This window comes from Aquarana catesbeiana, linkage group LG11 (assembly GCF_042186555.1).
Source record: "Aquarana catesbeiana isolate 2022-GZ linkage group LG11, ASM4218655v1, whole genome shotgun sequence".
NCBI lineage: Eukaryota > Metazoa > Chordata > Amphibia > Anura > Ranidae > Aquarana > Aquarana catesbeiana.
Window position 1 is genome coordinate 15,780,830 of NC_133334.1, and position 21,315 is coordinate 15,802,144.

The following is a 21,315-nucleotide window of genomic DNA, read 5'->3' on the forward strand; positions in this document are numbered from 1 at the left end:
GGCATTTTTAATATTAATGTTTTTTATTAGTAATGGCGGCGATCTGCGATTTTTATCGTGACTGCGACATTATGGCGGGCACATCGGACACTTTTGACACTATTTTGGGCCCATTGTCATTTATACAGTGATCAGTGCTATAAAAATGCAGAGATTACTGTGTAAATGACACCGGCAGGGAAGGGGTTAAACACTAAGGGGCGATCAAGGGGTTAAGTGTGTCCTAGGGAGTGATTCTAACTGTGGGGGGGTGGGCTACCACTCACATGACAGCAATCACTGCTCCAGATGACAGGGAGCAGTGATCTCTGTCATGTCACTAGGCAGAATGGGGAAATTCCTTGTTTACATAGGCACTTATCCATTCTGAGGCTCCGTGACACGATCGCCCGGGACACCAGCAAGTCACGCGGGTGGGGTCACGCTCTACGCACACGCCCGCTAGCCTCACCAATTAATTACAGGTACGCCCATTTGCCCAGCGCTGCCACTGTGCCAACGTATAGCGGCACACATCAATTTTTTTTATAGTATAAACTATACATACAGTCAGGTCCATAAATATTGGGACATCGACACAATTCTAATCTTTTTGGCTCTATACACCACCACATTGGATTTGAAATGAAACAAACAGGATGTGCTTTATCTGCAGACTTTCAGCTTTAATTTGAGGGTATTTACATCCAAATCAGGTAAACGGTGCAGGAATTACAACAGTTTGTATATGTGCCTCCCACTTTTTAAGGGTCCAAAAGTAATGGGACAATTGGCTGCTCAGCTGTTCCATGGCCAGGTGTGTGTTATTCCCTCATTGTCTCATTTACAAGGAGCAGATAAAAGGTCCAGAGTTCATTTCAAGTGTGCTATTTGCATTTGGAATCTGTTGCTGTCAACTCTCAATATGAGATCCAAAGAGCTGTCACTATCAGTGAAGCAAGCCATCATTAGGCTGAAAAAACAAAACAAACCCATCAGAGAGATAGCAAAAACATTAGGTGTGGCCAAATCAACTGTTTGGGACATCCTCAAAAAGAAAGAACGCACCGGTGAGCTCAGCAACACCAAAAGACCCGAAAGACCACAGAAAACAACTGTGGTGGATGACCGAAGAATTCTTTCCTCGGTGAAGAAAACACCCTTCACAACAGTTGGCCAGATCAACAACACTCTCCAGGAGGTAGGTGTATGTGTATCAAAGTCAATAATCAAGAGAAGACTTCACCAGAGTGAATACAGAGGGTTCACCACAAGATGTAAACCATTGGTGAGCCTCAAAAACAGGAAGGCCAAATTAGAGTTTGCCAAACAACATCTAAAAAAGTCTTCACAGTTCTGGAACAACATCCTATGGACAGATGAGACCAAGATCAACTTGTACCAGAGTGATGGGAAGAGAAGAGTATGGAGAAGGAAAGGAACTGCTCATGATCCAAAGCATACCACCCCATCAGTGAAGTATGGTGGTGGTAGTGTCATGGCGTGGGCATGTATGGCTGCCAATGGAACTGGTTCTCTTATATTTATTGATGATGTGACTGCTGACAAAAGCAGCAGGATGAATTCTGAAGTGATTTGGGCAATATTATCTGCTCATATTCAGCAAAATGCTTCAGAACTCATTGGACGGCGCTTCACAGTGCAGGTGGACAATGACGATGCATACTGCGAAAGCAACCAAAGACTTTTTTAAGGGAAAGAAGTGGAATGTTATGCAATGGCCAAGTCAATCACCTGACCTGAATCCAATTGAGCATGCAATTCACTTTTGAAGACAAAACTGAAGGGAAAATGCCCCAAGAACAAGCAGGAACTGAAGACAGTTGCATTAGAGGCCTGGCAGAGCATCATCAGGGATGAAACCCAGCATCTGGTGATGTCTATGCGTTCCAGACTTCAGGCTGTAATTGACTGCAAAGGATTTGCAACCAAGTATTAAAAAGTTTGATGGATGATTGTTAATCTGTCCCATTACTTTTGGTCCCTTAAAAAGTGGGAGGCACATATACAAACTGTTGTAATCCCTACACCGTTCACCTGATTTGGATGTAAATACCCTCAAATTAAAGCTGAAAGTCTGCAGTTAAAGCACATCTTGTTTGTTTCATTTCAAATCCATTGTGGTGGTGTATAGAGCCAAAAAGATTAGAATTGAGTCGATGTCCCAATATTTATGGACCTGACTGTATATTTTTCTATTAAATAACATTTCTAATCATATGAAGTTAATAACAAGAGTCCCCCTTTACATCAGAGTCCACAGAGTTCCCCTTTTTTCAGTACATCTGAACTCTCAGAGTTCCCTTTCACTGTAAGGGGAGACTCTACAGACTCTAATGTAAGGGAGAACTCTGGGGACTCTAACATAAGGGATGCTCTGGGAACCCTGATTTAACCACTTCAGCCCCGGAAGATTTTACCCCCTTCCTGACAAGAGCACTTTTTGCGATTTCACACTGTGTCGCTTTAACTGACAATTGCGCGTTCATGCAACGTTGTACCCAAAACCAGAAGAGTGTGGCCTAAGCCTAAAGTATAGCATACAACTATTTTCTATAGTGGGGGTCACCAGAAAAAATATCAGACAGATAAACTTTGGTTCCTGGCTCCTGCGTTACTGCTAGAGGTGCATTTACACGCACAGACAGTTCATGGACTTGGCGTGTCAGTTTGCAACTTTCCTCAGAATGTCACTGGTTCTGGTTCCAGCTACATCCTTGGCAGTACATACTTGACACTCAGCAGTAAGTGAATATGGTCACTTGTAAACGTTTTAGTGACATTCTTGCTGTTCCTGCCCATGTTCGCTTGACTAGGGTAGCGATGAATAGGGGATGAGCCGAACACCCCCCGGTTCGGATCGCATCCAGAACATGCGAACGGACCGAAAGTTCACGCGAACATTCGAACACCGTTAAAGTCTATGGGACTCGAACGTGAGAAATCAAAAGTGCGAATTTTAAAGGCTAATATGCAAGTTATTGTCCTTAAAAGGGTTTGGGGTCCCGGGTCCTGCCCCAGGGGACATGTATTAATGCAAAACAAAGTTTTAAAAATGTCAGTTTTTTCGGTAGAAGTGATTTTAATAATGCTTAAAGTGAAACAATAAAAGTGAAATATTCTTTTAAATATCGTACCTGGGGGGTGTCTATAGTATGCCTGTAAAGTGGCGCGTCTTTCCCGTGTTTAGAACAGTCCCTGCACAAAATGACATTTCTAAAGGAATAAAAGTCATTTAAAACTGCTAGAGGCTGTAATGTAATGTTGAAAAATAAAAAATAGTAAATGTGCCCGCGCTAGTATAGTGTCACATATAAATATATAATATATAAAAAATATTTTCACATATAAAACACATGTAATGTGATAAATAAAACCATACAGGTAAAATATAATGCAAATAACTATAAATGATAAACCACCAAGTGCATATAAAGGTGCAATCGTGGTAGTAACTAATAAAAGTGCAACGTGCTTAAATAAAAATATCAAAACACTTTCCAGTGACAAATGAGTGTATATCCCAATTAATAAATACAAATCACAAAAAACGTGAATAAATAGTGTCCATAAAAAGAATAAACATCATGCTTCTTCTGATGGGTGTATATATCACAACACGTGAAAACTGTGCTCTCCCGTCACACCCCACATGTGCTTGCGCTCACCTTCAGTCCTGTGACACAGTAATTAAACGGTGTCAAAATAAGCATTGGGGCCACTCCTAGGCTCACTCAGGATACAATGATGCAAAGACACTCCTCCCAGGTGAAACTGCTAGGCTCACTCAGGTTACAATGGTGCAAAAACACTCCTCTCAGGTAAAACCAAGATCCAAAATCATAGAAAAAACAAACAGAGGGACTCCATAGTGCAATATAGCCAGGACATTTATTAAAGAATAAGCCCTCCAAGAGGGTACTCACATTGGATGGGTGCTAGAGTGCACCAGACTGTACAGGTAAAATAATAAGCAGCTGATCGTATGGCGTGCGGTATGGCATGTGCAATCCTCCTCCTCTGCTGACAGCTCCGTCCTACCCCTCCCCCACGCGTATTCGGCACAGGGGTTTCGTGCCTTCCTCTGGGGGATAACTGAAAATGATCCCTTGAAGACTGCTGCTGATGCTGAGTGCCAGGCTCCACCTCCATGCTGACACAATCCTCCTCCTCCTCTTCCTGTGTGATAGGCAGGCCTGCAGGAATACTGTCTGGATAAAGGGGGCCTTGAGAGGTAAGGAAGTCCTCCTCTTCCTCCCTCTGTTCTGCCTCAAGTGCCCTGTCCATTATTCCATGCAGCGTGTGCTCCAACAGGAAAACAAGAGGGACAGTATCACTGATGCATGTACTGTCACTGCTCACCATCCTCGTGGCCTCCTCAAATGGTGACAGGACAGTGCATGCATACTTGATCAGTAGCCACTGGCATGGCAAAAAAGCCAAGCTCCCCTGACCCTGTCCTGGTGCCATACTCATACAGGTACTCATTCATGGCCCTCTGATGCATGTGCAGCTGCTGCAGAATTGCCAACATTGAGTTCCACCTGGTGGGCATGTCACAAATTAAGTGATTCCTGGGCAGGTTGCATTCTCTTTGAATGTCAGCCACCCGAGCACTGGCATTATATGACCGGCGGAAATGCCCACAGACTTTCCTGGCCTGACTCAGGAGATCCTGTAAGCCTGGGTACCTGCACAAGAACCACTGCACCACCAAATTTAGAACGTGAGCCAAACAGGGAACATGAGTGAAGTGTCCCTGTCGGAGGGCGGAGAGGAGGTTTGTGGCATTGTCGCAAACCACCATTCCTGGCTGAAGCTGGCGTGGCATCAACCACCTCTGAACCTGCCCCTACAGAGCTGGCAGAATCTCTGCCCCAGTGTGGCTCCTGTCCCCTAAGCAGACCAACTCAAGCACCGCATGGCATCTTTTTGAGTGCTTGCGTAGCCCCTAGAACGCCCACGGAGCACCGCTGGTTCCGAGGACAAATCTGCACAGGAAGAGGCCATAGAGGAAGAATAAGAGGAGAGGGTGGAGGAGAGAGGTGTGGCAGAATCACCACTACCAGCATTTTGGAGGCGTGGGGTTGAAACATTACTACACCCTGTCCTACATCCTTCCTAGCTACCAGCAGGGTTACCCAGTGCACCATGAAAGAAAGGTGACATCCCTGTCCATGCCTGCTGGACCATGAGTCAGCGGTAATATGCACCTTACCGCTGACCGCCCTGTCCAACGAGGCCAAGACATTGCCTTCCACATGCCGGTAGAGAGCAGGAATGGCCTTCAAAGAAAAAAAATGGCGTTTGGGAACCTGCCACTGAGGTACTGCACATTCCAAAAATTCTCGAAAGGGGGCAGAGTCTACCAGTTGAAAAGGCAGCAGTTGGAGTGCTAGCAATTTAGCCAAACTAGCATTCAGCCACTGAGCATGTGGATGGCTGGGACCGAATTTCTTTTGACATTTTAGCAACTGGGGTAGAGAAATTTGCCTGCTACAATTGGATTTAGGTGTACCACTAGCAGATTGCCCGCAAGTGCTTGGGAACCTAATTCTACACCTTCATTCCTCTCTTTGCAGGTCTCTGAGAGGACTGAAGGTATAGTGGGGTTGGAGATCCCAGCTGATGAGGAGCAAGGAGAGGTCTGCCTTGTTCTTTGGTGTGGGTCTTTTAAGTACTGTTGCCAACGGACTGCATGGGAGCACGACATATGTCTGGTCAAGCAGGTAGTACCCAAGCAGCTGCTGTTTTGGCCATGCTTGATACGCTTCAGATATATGTTGCAAACAGAAACGGTGCGATCTGCTGCACAAGTCTCAAAAAAGGCCCACACCAAAGAACTTTTGAAAAAACACGCAGAGTCAGCAGCGCCCTGCACATTTGGAGCTCTGTGGTGTGATGCAGTCAGTTGGCTGTCCTTAAGCTGGCCCCTGGAGGCATCCTGCCTCATTAGAGATGTGCCTCCTCCTCCTCCTCTCTTCTATCAGGCACCCATGTAGAGTCAGTGACCTCATGATCCCCTCCCTTCTCACCACTGGAGCAAACCTGGCAGTATGCTGCAGCTGGGGGAACATGACTGCAAGTTTTTTGTCCTTCTTGGGCTACCCCTCTCTCTGGGCTCACGTTTTTGCCTTCATCCTCAAAATGGTTACCATCATCGGAGCTTTCAAAACGCTGAGCATCCTCCTGCAGCATGTACCCGACACTGTGGTCGAACAGTTCGGGGGACACTTCAGGACATGATGGTGGGGCTAGGGAAGGAGTGACTGATGTCATTGAGTCGATGGAATAGGCCACTTTGGCAGCTGCATTGGCAGCCAAACTTGTCTTAGCCTGGGTGACAGAGGAGGATGACGACAACTTTGTGATCCACTCTACCAACTCTTCTGCACGTTGTGGCTCAACACGGCCAGCTGTTGAAAAAAAGGACAAGCGTGCCCCACAGCCACATGCTGAGGATGCACCCTGTCAACAACCAGTACTGTTGGCTGTAGACACAGAGCCTGCTTGCCCTCTTTTAGTGGCCTGTGAGCATCTGCCTTTCCTTGGTGGCCTTGCAGACATGCTGTAAAATTGGATTAGCAAAAGACCGCCTGAAGTTTACTAGAAAAATGACACCAGGAATGGCCTGCAGTCAGGTATAGGCTTGGCTAGACTAGAATGCAGTGGATATATATGTAGGAGACTGTATATATATCTTTATGCACTGCAGATCACTGAATCACCTGACTGGCCTGCCTACCTGCCTGAAAGTGTCTTTGAATATGTACACCAGGAATGGCCTGTAGTCAGGTAAAGGCTTGGATAGACTAGAATGCAGTGGACATATATGTAGGAGAGAGTATATATATTTAATGCACTGCAGATCACTGAATCACTTGCCTGCCTGCCTGCCTGCCTGAAAGTGTATTTGAAAACGTACACCAGCAATGGCCTGCAGTCAGATATAGGCTTGGCTAGACTAGAATGTAGTGGATATATATATGTTGGAGACTGTATATATATTTTATGCACTGCAGATCACTGAATAACCTGCCTGGCCTGCCTGAAAGTGTATTTGAATAGGTACACCAGGAATGGCCTGCAGTCAGATCTAGCTACACAGGATATAGTATATATATATATATATATATATATATATATATATATATATATTAAATACACTGCAGCTAACTGAATCAACTGCCTGCCTGAAGTATATTAGAAACAGTACACCAGGAGCAGTGAGATCTAGCTACACAGGATACAGTGTATATAAATATATAAATATATATATATATATATATATATATATATATACCAGTCTAACTGTATATATATATATATATATATATATATATATATATATATATATCGTATTTATCGGCATATAACATGCACATTCATTTTAAGAGGGAAGTTTCAGGAAAAAACTTAAATTTTAAAGTAAAATAAGGGTCAGTGCCCATCTGCAGCCTCACCATTGCCATCAATGCAGCCTGATTAATGCCCACCTGCAGCCTCACAAATGCAATCAATGCAGCCTTATTAGTCAACATCAATACAGCCTCACCATTGCCATCAATGCAGCAGCCTCACCATTGTCATCAATGCAGCAACCTCGCCATTGCCATAAATGCAGCAGCCTCGCCATTGCAATCTATTGACTTCCTATTACAGAGGCCGCCAAGTAAACAGGAGATTCTCACTGTATGTAATTTGATGGCACTCCCCCCCCCCCCCGTTGCCTCCGAGGCAGCTGAAGTTGAAGTATTGGCGTATAACACGCACACGCTATTTGCACCCGATTTTCATGGTGAAAAAGTGAGTGTTATACACCAATAAATACAGTATATATTAAATACACTGCAGCTAACTGAATCACCTGGCTGCCTGAAGTAGATTAGAAACAGTGCACCAGGAATGGACTGCAGTAAGGTCTAGCTAAACTGGATACAGTGGATATATATATATATATATATATATATATATATATACACCAGTCTGACTGAATATATATTATTAAATACACTGCAGCTAACTGAATCACCTGCCTGCCTGAAGTAGATTAGAAACAGTACACCAGGAATGGACTGCCTGCTCAATCTAACGCCAGCAACACACTACACAGGGCCGACGTGCAGGTGGCCTTATATACTGTGGGGCATGGACTTAAGCCCCTGAGCCATAATTGGCCAAATGCACCCTGCCTTTGGTCAATTATGGCTCTCTTTGCTGACGGTGCTGTGATTGGCAAAAGCATGCGGGTCATAGTGCATGCTTTGCCAATCATCAGCCAGCAATGCACTGTGATGATGCAGTGCATTATGGGGCGTGACGCGCCACTCGAATTTGGCGCAAACGCCCCATAATGTTCGATCTTCGGCGAATGATCGAACAGCTGATATTCCAGTCAAACTCATGTTCGACTTGAACAGAAAGCTCATCCCTAGTGATGAAAAAATACAATTTAATAAATAAAAAAATTTAAAAAGCATACCTCTGTAAATTATGTTTAACAAAACATAAAACAATAAAACTCTCTTGAGCATAGACTTGAGGGTCTTATTAAAGTGTTCTAAAAACCCATCCATATGGGGATGGTAGACCAATGTGCGCAGCTGTTTAATCCGGAACAGCTTGCATACATCGGCCATAACCCTCGACATAAACAGGGTGCCCTGGTCCGTGAGTATTTCCTTGGGAAAACCAGTCCGTTTAAACAACTGGAATAATTCCTGGGCAATAGCCTTAGATTAGGTATTCCACAGGGGTAGCACCTCAGGATATCGGGTGGCATAGTCGAGGATCACCAGTATAGGAGTGACCTCGAGCAGACTTTACCAGGGGACTCACTATAATCGATGGCTATCCCCTCGAATGTGACCTCAATTATGAGCAGAGGGACCAAAGGGCTCCGGAAGTGGGTCACGGGATCTGTCAAATGACAGGTGGGACAAGAGGTACAGTATCTCCTTACCTCTGCTTTCAGACCTGGCCAGTAAAACTGGTCAGTGATCCGTGCCTTAGTCTTTTCAACTCCCAGGTGTCCTCCTAAAACATTGTCATGGGCCAGGTCCAGGACCTTGCGTCTATACTGTTGGGGTACCAATAATTGTTCTACCACATTTTTTCTCACTTTGGTAACCCAATAAAGCAATTCATTACATATTGCGAAGTACGGCCACCGCTCATTCGCACCTGGCTCTTGGGGAACCCCATTTACTACTACAACCTGTTCCCGTGCATGGGCCAAAGTGGGGTCCTGCATCTGGGTAGTTCCAAATGCCCACTGGGGAACACCCAAATCCAGCAGGGCAGGGGTAGAGGCCACTTCCTCATCCTCTTCCCCCAGCATTACCCGAAGTGGGGAAGGTTCCCCCCTCTCAGTGTTCAGGTAGGTCTGTGAACTACACATCTTGACATCCTTAAGAGTATCAGCACTACTTTCATTACCATTAACCAAATCATTAGCATTTTCATCAACTGGATCCACATTAAGAACATTTGGTGTTTCAGGGTTATTCCCCTCAACAGTAGGAACAGAGGGACTAGTTTCTCCCCAGTCTCTGGACCATTCAGGTCGTTCTCCTAGTCCCCACAGTTTTTCAAATAGTGCACAGTCTCGTCCTATTATAACATCATGTACTAAGTTCTTTACCACCCCACCTCTTGGGTACCAGTGCCACATGCTGTGGAGATGGACACTGAGATGAGAGGATACTCTCTAGTGCCCCTGTGAATGCACACAACCTGTAAAGTTTTGGTTGCGGGACCGATCTTCCCAATTACTCTAGGATGAACCAGGGTTACCATGCATCCGGAGTCCAACAAAGCCCGGGCAGGGAAGTGGTTCACTTGGACTTCACACTCAAATTTCCCCTCACCAAGGTCGAGATGTGTGGTGCATACTTTATGGGCATAAAAAGACCCCCTCCAAAGAACCCCGCATTCCATGGGCTCCTCTTGCAGTGGGTAGTGTGCCCGGGTATGGCCCTAGGAATGACATCGTCATCATTGCACATTCTGTCCTTTCCGAACAGGAACAGAACACTGAGGAGGTACCGGGAGTGACCCTTGGCCTTCTGGGGTGTTAGTTCCAGGGCTCCGTGGGACGTCCTTTCGAAGGGCAGCAGTCGATCGAATAGGCCATGGCAGACTGGGCCCTTGGCGCTTGGTAGGGCCAAGCAGATCCTCCTTCACTGTATATCGTTCCACCATCTCGACAAGGAGGTTCACTGTTTTGGGGTCTCTATGGCTGACCCAGCATTGAAGGTCATCTGGCAGTGACCTTAGGTATTGGTCCAGCAGGACCCGCTCCACAATTTAGGGGCTAGACAACACTTCGGGCTGCAGCCATTTTTTTACCAGTTGCACCTGGTCATGCATTTGAGAGCGGGTGGCCAATCTGGACGATACTTCCATTGGTTCACTCGTTGGGCCCTAACGGCCGTAGCCACCCCCAGATGAGCCAGTATTTCTGCCTTTAGTTTTTGATAATCTTTAGCATCATCCAGTGGCAGGTCGAAGTAGGCTTTTTGAGGATCTCCGGTGAGGAAAGGGGCACACAGGCCAGCCCACTGGTCCTGGGGCCACCCTTCTCTCTCTGCTGTCCTCTCAAATGTAGCAAGAAATGACTTTACATCATCACTCAGGGACAACTTCTGCATAAAAAGGCTTGCCCTCGTGGTCACCTGGTTGACAGGGGCAACAGCCGCTTGCTCACGGCCCTGAGAAAGCTACTGCACTGCTTCTTTTAAGGCAGTCACCTGAGCCTGCATAACCCCTTGCTGGGTTGCTTGGTGGGCTGCCAACTGTACCACCAACATGCGAGTATTTTCTTGCTGCAGAGCCAGCACCTCTTTGTGGTGAGTTTGTTGTACCTCAAGCTGGGTTGCTAAGCGCTGATTAGCTTCTACGTAGCGAGTCTGCTCTTGCATATTAGCCAGGGACAGCTGTTTAATTAGCTCCCCCATTGCATTAGCTTTTAGGGTTTGTGCAGCTTTAACCCAGGACATACATCCAATGTACTGTCACTTTAAATGTCAGTTTAAGTCCAATGCCAACAGCAAGAAAAAAAGCCTGTTACTCTGTCCTGCCTGCATTCTCCCCCAGTTGTAAAGTTTGGGGGACCAGCTAGATCGCAGGACACAGGCTTTTCAGTCAAAAGGAGGTTTATTAAACTTAAATAGCTTCCCAGCAGCAAAAACAAAAGAAAGAGATTTCAGTCTCACTGACTTGCTGGGTCCAGAACTGCTATCACAGTTAAACAGTCCTTGGGTTTTGTCGCAGGTAACTTCCTCTGCCAGGAGGCTTCCAGGCAGGACACTGCCGTTCACTTTTATCGCTGTACACAAAACCACCATCCACCATCCACAGTCTCCTCTACACTCCTCCACACCCACCTACAACTTCCTGTCTTGTTTTAAACCCACTTCCTCTGACAGGTGATGGATTACTTGAACCATGTCCTGTGGTTTGATGGCAGAATTTATGATTTCTTGGCCATTTTTCAGAGAATATGAATGATAACACAAAAACTTTTCTTTCACTCATGGTTAGTGTTTGGCTGAAGCCATTTATTATTACTCAACTGTGTTTACTCTTTTTAAATCATAATGACAACAGAAACTACCCAAATGACCCTGATCCAAAGTTTACATACCCTGATGATTTTGGCCTGATAACATGCACACAAGTTGACACAAAGGGATTTGAATGGCTATTAAAGGTAACCATCCTCACCTGTGATCTGTTTGCTTGTAATTAGTGTGTGTGTATAAAAGGTCAATGAGTTTCTGGACTCCTGACAGACTCTTGCATCTTTCTTCCAGTGCTGCACTGATTTTTCTGGATTCTGAGTCATGGGGAATGCAAAAGAATTGTCAAAGGATCTGCAGGAAAAGGTAGTTTAACTATATAAAACAGGAAAGGGATATAAAAAGATATCCAAGGAATTGAGATTGACAATTAGCAGTAGGGATGAGCCGAACAACCCCCAGTTCGGTTCGCAGTAGAACATGCGAACAGGCAAAAAATTTGTTTGAACACGCGAACACCGTTAAAGTCTATGGGACACGAACATGAATAATCAAAAGTGCTAATTTTAAAGGCTTATATGCAAGTTATTGTCATAAAAAGTGTTTGGGGACCCGGGTCCTTCCCCAGGGGACATGTATTAATGCAAAAAAAAGTTTTAAAAACAGACGTTTTTTCGGGAGCAGTGATTTTAATAATGCTTAAAGTGAAACAATAAAAGTGAAATGTTTCTTTAAATTTCGTACCGGGGGGGGGGGGGTGTCTATAGTATGCCTGTAAGGTGGTGCATGTTTCCCGTGTTTACAACAGTCCCTGCACAAAATGACATTTCTAAAGGAAAAAAAGTCATTTAAAAGTACTAGCAGCTATAATGAATTGTCGGTCCCGGCAATACACTTAAAAGTCATTGAAAAAAACGGCATGGGATTCCCCCACAGTCCATTACCAGGCCCTTTGGGTCTGGTATGAATATTAAGGGGAACCCCGAACCAAAATAATAAAAAAAAAAAAATGCGTGGGGTCCCCCCAAATTCCATGCCAGACCATTCAGGTCTCGTATGGATTTTAAAGTGGAGGTCCATGAGAAAAAAAAAATTGCATCAAAAAATTCCTAAAAAATTGGAGGAAAAAAAACATTTTTAAACTCACCTGAAATGGCTGTTGCTAGGCAGTCTTCCTAATCTGCCTCTTCCTACTCTGAGGTGATGTTCAGTCTTCTCCTCCCTGCGTTGTCTTCTGGGGAATGGGGTGCAGTGTGTTATGGGAACTGTGTGTGTCCCACAACAGATCGCATCCCATTCACAAAGTGCTGCGCGACTCCCTTAGTTAGGATGGCGGTGCCAGGACCCAAGAGCCGAGGGACGGGTCGGCCTTGGGGGGCCGACATCGCGGGCACCCAGGACAGGTACGTGTGCTTATTAAAAGTCAGCAGCTACAGTGTTTGTAGCTGCTGACTTTTAATTTTTTTTTTCCCGGCCGGAACCCCCCTTTAAGGGGAACCCCACGCCAAAATTTAAATAAAAATGGTGTGGGGGTCCCTCCAAAAATCCATACCAGACCCTTATCCGAGCACGCAACCTGGCAGGCCACAGGAAGAGGAAGATAGAGGAAGAAGTGGGGGAAGAACAAGATGGAGGAAGAAGAAGAAAACCAAAGGAAGACCAGAAGAATGTGGAAGAAGAAGCGGGGAAAGAAGAAGACATTAATAAAGGAATTGTCAAAAACTGGCTATTGTCTTTTTTAACATTTTTTACACTTTTTTTGTGAAATGGTGTACCCCATTACCAATTCACACGGGGGGGGCGAGATCTGGGGGTCCCCTTCTAAAAGGGGCTTCCAGATTCCAATCAGCCCCCCACCCGCATACCACCACAACCAGCGAGCAAGGGTTGTGGGGATGAAGCCCGTGTCCCCATCAACATGGGGACACGGTGCTTTGGGGGGCTACCCCAAAGCACACTCCCCATGTTGACGGCATGTGGCCTTGTTTGGTGCAGGAGGGGGGTGCTCTCTCACCCCCCTCCTCTTTTTCTGCGGCCTGCCAGGTTGCGTGCTCGGATAAGGGTCTGGATTTTTGGGGGGACCCCCACGCCATTTTTTTTTAAATTTTGGCACAGGGTTCCCCTTAATATCCACACCAGACCTGAAGGGCCTGGTAATGGATTGTGGTGGAATCCCATGCCGTTTTTTTCAATGACTTTTACATGTATTGCCGGGACCGACAATTCATTATAGCCGCGAGTACTTTAAATGACTTTTTTTCCTTTAGAAATGTCATTTTGCTCTCGGACTGTTCTAAACACAGGAAACGTGTGCCACTTTACAGGCATACTATAGACACCCTCCAGGTACAAAATTTAAAGGAATATTTCACTTTTTTTTTTTGTTTTACTTATTATTAAACTCACTGTTCCTGAAAAAAACGTCCGTTTTAAAACTTTTTTTTGCATTGATACATGTTCCCTGGGGCAGGATCCAGGTCCCAAACACTTTTTATGACAATAACTTGCATATTAACCTTTAAAATTAGCACTTTTGATTTCTCCTATAGACTTTTAAAGGGTGTTCCGCGGCTTTCGAATTTGCCGTGAGCGCCCCAAATTGTTCGTTATTCGGCAAATATTCGGTGAACAGCCAATGTTCGAGCCGAACTCATGTTTGAACCAAACATAAAGCTCATCCCTAATTAGCAGTGTTCAAACTCTAATCAAGAAGTGGAAAATGAGGGGTTCTGTTGAAACCAAACCACGGTCAGGTAGACTGTAACGAGCCCCTTGCTCGCTCGATTCCACTCTCCCGACACTCCTCTGTGGCTATAACATCATATTGGAGATCGCAACAACTGATGGTTCGGTCATCCGATGCTCCGGGAATTGAACTACAGCTATGTGCCGTTCAAATCCAGTTGTGATAGCTCAGAACAAACACCAGGCAGGCTGTATGTAAGTTCAACCAGGGATCTCTTTTATTGAAAGGAATACAGGCTCTTTTATACAGTAAAAGAGGAGGTGCATACCTCCTGCTCATATTACTCTGAACATACACCTGTGACCAGAAACCTAATTAACATGGGCTAATTAAATATTCCCTTTAGACAGCCTAGATGACTCAGACATGACCTTTAGGCCAGACTGGCCGTCTTGTAGCTCAGAAAACCCAATCAACATTATCACACAATAGCAGAGTTAATTAACACAAACAACAATGGGGATCTAATGACTCTTAGATCCCATACTAGACTTATTTACAATACACATTCTAGCAGGCAACAGACAGACAGGTGGCTGGAATTGACATCAGCATCTCCTAACAGTATTTATCCCAGCATTATGAATCAGCCACTATTTCTAATATGGCAAATCCAGGGTCCCCAGAGTCTGTGTGTCCTGGGGGACCAGGACCCGAATCCACAGTAATACCAGGCATACAGCTCACAAAGAGCACCGTTCCCCCAAATGCCAGGGCCCATGATCGATCGGCAAGAGGCTAGCATTCAATCCCCTCCAAAAGTCTCTCTCCCGGCTAGGTCTGTCACATAGACCAACTAAAATTTCAACAACAACTGCCAGGAAAATTGTTCAGGATGCAAAGAAAAACCCACAAATAACTTCAGGTGAAATACAGGACTCTCTGAAAACATGTGTTGTGGCTGTTTCAAGATGCACAATAAGGAGGCACTTGAAGAAAGATGGGCTGCATGGTCGAGTCATAAGAAGAAAGCCATTACCATGCAAATGCACAAAGTTCCCCTTCTTACAATACGCCAAACAGCACAAAGACAAGCCTCAAACCTTCTGGCACAAAGTCATTTGGAGTGATGAGACCAAAATTGAGCTTTTTGGCCACAACCATAAACACTACATTTGGAGAGGAGTCAACAAGGCCTATGATGAAAGGTACACCATTCCCACTGTGAAACATGGAGGTGGATAGCTGATGTTTTAGGGATGTGTGAGCTACAAAGGCACAGGAAATTTGGTCAAAATTGATGGCAAGATGAATGCAGTATTTTATCAAAAAATACTGGAGGAACATTTGCATTCATCAGCCAGGAAGCTGCGCATGGGACGTACTTGGACATTCCAACATGACAATGATCCAAAACACAAGTCAAAGTCGACCTGTCATTGGCTACAGCAGAATAAAGTAAAGGTTTTGGCATGGCTGTAGGCTTTTTGTCAAGAGGAATGGGCAGCTTTACCATTTGAGAAGACAAAGAGCCTCATCCTCAAATACCACAAAAGACTTCAAGCTGTCATTGATGTTAAAGGGGACAATACACGGTATTAAGAACTGGGGTATGTAAACTTTTGATCAGGGTCCTTTGGGTAGTTTCTGTTGTTAATATGATTTAAAAAGAGTAAACACAGTTGATTGATAATAAATGGCTTCAGCCAAACACTAACCACGAGTGAAAGAAAAGTTTTTGTGTTATCATTCATATTCTCTGAAAAATGGCCAAGAAATCATAAATTCTGCCATCAGACCACAGGGCATGCTTCCAGTAATCTATGTCCTTAGTTTGCTTGTCTTCAGCAAACTGTTTGCGGGCTTTCTTGTGCATCAACTTTAGAAGAGGCTTCCTTCTGGGACGACAGCCATGCAGATTAATTTGATGCAGTGTGCGGCGTATGGTCTGAGCACTGACAGGCTGACCCCCCACCCCTTCAACCTCTGCAGCAATGCTGGCAGCACTCATACCTCTATTTCCCAAAGACAACCTCTGGATATGACGCTGAGCACGTGCACTCAACTTCTTTGGTTGACCATGTCAAGGGGTATGAATACTTTTTCAAGGCACTGTATGTACTGTATATATATATATATATATATATATATATATATATATATATATATATATATATATATATATACAGTGGGGACGGAAGGTATTCAGACCCCCTTAAATTTTTCACTCTTTGTTATATTGCAGCCATTTGCTAAAATAATTTAAGTTCATTTTTTTCCTCATTAATGTACACACAGCACCCATATTGACAGAAAAACACAGAATTGTTGACATTTTTGCAGATTTATTAAAAAAGAAAAACTGAAATATCACATGGTCCTAAGTATTCAGACCCCTTGCTCAGTATTTAGTAGAAGCCCCTTTTGATGAGTCTTTTTGGGAAAGATGCAACAAGTTTTTCACACCTGGATTTGGGGATCCTCTGCCATTCCTCCTTGCAGATCCTCTCCAGTTCTGTCAGGTTGGTTGGTAAACGTTGGTGGACGGCCATTTTTAGGTCTCTCCAGAGATGCTCAATTGGGTTTAAGTCAGGACTCTGGCTGGGCCATTCAAGAACAGTCACGGTGTTGTTGTGAAGCCACACCTTCGTTATTTTAGCTGTGTGCTTAGGGTCATTGTTTTGTTGGAAAGTAAAACTTCGGCCCAGTCTGAGGTCCTGAGCACTCTGGAGAAGGTTTTCGATATCCCTGTACTTGGCCGCATTCATCTTTCCCTTGATTGCAACCAGTCGTCCTGTCCCTGCAGCTGAAAAACACCCCCACAGCATGATGCTGCCACCACCATGCTTCACTGTTGGGACTTTATTGGACAGGTGATGAGCAGTGCCTGGTTTTCTCCAAACATATCTTAAACTTAGAATTAAGGCAAAAAAGTTCTATCTTGGTCTCATCAGACCAGAGAATCTTATTTCTCACCATCTTGGAGTCCTTCAGGTGTTTTTTAGCAAACTCCATGCGGACTTTCATGTGTCTTGCACTGAGGAGAGGTTTCCGTCGGGCCACTCTGTCATAAGGCCCCGACTGGTGGAGGGCTGCAGTGATGGTTGACTTTCTACAACTTTCTCCCATCTCCCGACTGCATCTCTGGAGCTCAGCCACAGTGATCTTTGGGTTCTTCTTTACCTCTTTCACCAAGGCTCTTCTCCCCCGATAGCTCAGTTTGGCTGGACGGCCAGCTCTAGGAAGGGTTCTGATCATCCCAAACGTCTTCCATTTAAGAATTATGGAGGCCACTGTGCTCTTAGGAACCTTAAAGTGGAGGGCCACCCTGAAAAAAAAAAATTCACCAAAAATCCTAAAAAAAAAATTTGAAAAAAAAAATATTTTAAACTTACCTAAACCCTTGTTACTAGGCAGTCTTCCTAATCTGTGTCTTCCTTTTCCATTCTTCTCCTCGGTGAGCAGCCCCATTGTCTTCTGGGAACTGTGTGTGTTCCCAGAACACCACGGGGCCATTCACAGAGCGCCGCGCCGCTTGCGCGTGTGCAGTAGGAAACTGGCAGTGAAGCCGCAAGGCTCCACTGCCTGTTTTTCCCTCACCTAGGATGGCAGTGCCAGGACCCGAGAGCCGAGGGACAGGTCGGCCTCGGGAGGCCGACATCGCAGGCACCCAGGACAGGTAAGTACTTATTTAAAGTCAACAGCTACAGTGTTTGAAGCTGCTGACTTTTTTTTTTTTAAGGCCAGAATCCCGCTTTCAGTGCAGCAGAAATTTTTTTGTAACCTTGGTCAGATCTGTGCCTTGCCACAATTCTGTCTCTGAGCTCTTCAGGCAGTTCCTTTGACCTCATGATTCTCATTTGCTCTGACATGCACTGTGAGCTGTAAGGTCTTATATAGACAGGTGCGTGGCTTTCCTAATCAAGTCCAATCAGTATAATCAAACACAGCTGGACTCAAATGAAGGTGTAGAACCATCTCAAGGATGATCAGAAGAAATGGACAGCACCTGAGTTAAATATATGAGTGTCACAGCAAAGGGTCTGAATACTTAGGACCATGTGATATTTCAGTTTTTCTTTTTTAATAAATCTGCAAAAATGTTAATAATTCTGTGTTTTTCTGTCAATATGGGGTGCTGTGTGTACATTAATGAGGATAAAAATGAACTTAAATGATTTTAGCAAATGGCTGCAATATAACAAAGAGTGAAAAATTTAAGGGGGTCTGAATACTTTCTGTCCCCACTATATATATATATATATATATATATATATATATATATATATATATATATATATTTATAAATACACATATCAGAAAAGGGTATTAGACAAGTGAACCGGTGGTATCTATCCCGTGTCAGTGAATAAAGCATACAATATAGATAATATAGGGAGATGCTAATCTACTTGTTTTATATTCAATCACACATACATCATGTACCATACTGACCTACTAAGTTGGAGCCATGATGATAACAGTGTGTGTCTCCAAGATGGTATAGCAGTCACTGGCCCAGCATGCACCAGTCAGTGACATCACTAGTGGGGCGATGTCACCGGGTGTCCCTTATCTATTTAAGCCATGTCACATGGCGGTGCAGGCATTCGGCAGTTAGCCTTTGTCACGGGTGGAGCTTTTTTTTTCTCCGGGTCCTGAGGTGCAGCGGGTGTCGTGATTGTTGATGGATCTACATCGGGAGACATTGTTTTTTTATTTTTCAAATAAAGGAATTATCAAAAACTGCCTCCTCTCTTTATCTTTATTTATTTTTAACGCTTTTTTTGCTAAATGAGTAGGGGTACAATGTACCCCATACTCATTCACATGGGAGGGGGCTGGGATCTGGGTGCCCCCTTGTTCCAGATTCTGATAAGCCCGCAGACCCCCACAACCACCACCCAGGGTTGTCAGGAAGAAGCCCTTGTCCTCATCAACATGGGGACAAGGTGCCCTCCCCCCATGTTGAGGGTATGTGGCCTGGTATGGTTCAGGAGCCCAGGGCTGCATGCTTGGATAAGGGCCTGGTATGGATTTTGGGGGAGACCCCAAACCATATTTTTTAAAAAAATTGGTGTAGGGGTCCCTTTCAAAATGAATACCAGACCTAAGGGTCGTATGGATTTTGGTGGGACCCCACACCGTTTTTTTTTTTTCATTTTTCTATTGTCGGCAATGGGGGTTTTTTTTGCAACTGGGAAAATCTATTTAAATGTCATTTTTTTTCTTTATAATCAGTATCTCACAAAAGTGAGTACACCCCTCACATTTTTGTGAATATTTTGCAACACTGAAGAAATGACACTTTGCTACAATGTTAAGTAGTGAGTGTACAGCTTGTATAACAGTGTCAATTTTTTGTACCCTCAAAATAACTCAACACACAGCCATTAATGTATAAACTGCTGGCAACAAAAGTGAGTACACCCCTAAGTGAAAATGTCCAAATTGGGCCCAATTAGCCATTTTCCCTCCCCGTTGTCATCTTATCGCTCTCACTCTCTCATACTGGTCACTGGAAGTTATACCTGGCACCTCATGGCAAAGAAGTCTCTGAGGATCTGGAAAAAAGAATTGTTGCTCTACATAAAGATGGCCTAGGCTATAAGAAGATTGCCAAGCCCCCGAAAGTGAGCTGCAGCACGGAGTATCTTTTCAGAGTTGTCACATGAAAAGATATAATAAAATATCTCTCCACCCCCCAGCTCTCTCCATCTGTTTCCTCACGCATTACCAACTTACTAGCAGACATATCAGCCTGGATGTCACATCACTTCCTCAAACTCAACCTATCCAAAACCGAGCTCATGATATTTCCTCCCTCAGGTGCCGCTTCCCCTGATTTCTCTGTCAATATCAATGGCTCAACTATCAACTTGTCCCCCCATGCCAAGGTCCTAGGTGTAATCCTGGACTCTGAACTAACCTTTCAGCCCCACATCGTATCGCTATCCAATATTTGCCACCTCAACCTCCGCAACATCTCCAAGATACTGCAACTCCCTCTTCATTGGCTTACCTCTAAATAGGCTATCCCCACTTCAGCTCATCATGAACGCTGCTGCCAGGCTCATCCACTTCACAAACTGCTCAACGTCTGCTATACCCCTCTACCAATCCCTCCATTGGCTGCCACTCAGTCACCGAATTAAATTCAAGATACTAACTATAACTTATAAAGCCATCTACAACCTGGCCCCCAGCTACATCTCTAACCTAGTCTCAAAATACCAACCTAATCCTTCTCTTCGCTCCTCCCAAGACCTCCTTCTCTCAAACTCCCTTGTCACCTCATCCCATGCTCGCCTTCAGGACTTCTCCACTGCCTCTCTCATCCTCTGGAATGTTTTACCTCAATCTGTCCAATTTTCTCCTACTTTATCCACTTTCAGACGATCCCTGAAAACTCATCACTTCAGAGAAGCCTATCTGGCCCCCACCTAACAACTGTACATTTATCTTCTCAATCAGCACATCTCCCACAGTTATTACCTCTTGTATCTCTTGACCTTCCCTCTTAGATTGTAAGCTCTAAGGAGCAGGGCCCTCTGATTCCTACTGCATTAAAGTGTATTGTATTTGTACTGTCTACCCTCAAGTTGTAAAGTGCTATGTAAACTGTTGGCGCTATATAAATCCTGTATAATAATAATAATAATAATAATAATAATAATATTTACAAAAATGTGAGGGGTGTACTCACTTTTGTGAGATACTGTTTTTCAGTTTTGCTGCAGCAGGTTATATACATGGTACAGATGCGTCGCTTTACAGTCAGACTAAGGAGACCCACAATGTACTATATTTAACCACTTCCTGCCCGGCCTATAGTAGATTGACGGCCGGGAAGTGGTTCTGTTGTCCTGACTGGGCATTTATGACGTCCAGCAGGATAACATGCAGGCGCACGCCCGCGGGGGTGCAGCGATTGCGAGTGCGGCATGTCAGTCTGACACGTCGAATCTCCGATTGTGGTAAGAAGCCTCTGACAGAGTAAACGGCATTTCTCGGTTCGCGCTGACAGGGAGAGACGATCGGCGGCTCTCCCTGTCAGAGGGGGAGTCTGTGCTGATAATAAGCAGATTGATTATCAGCACAGCCCCA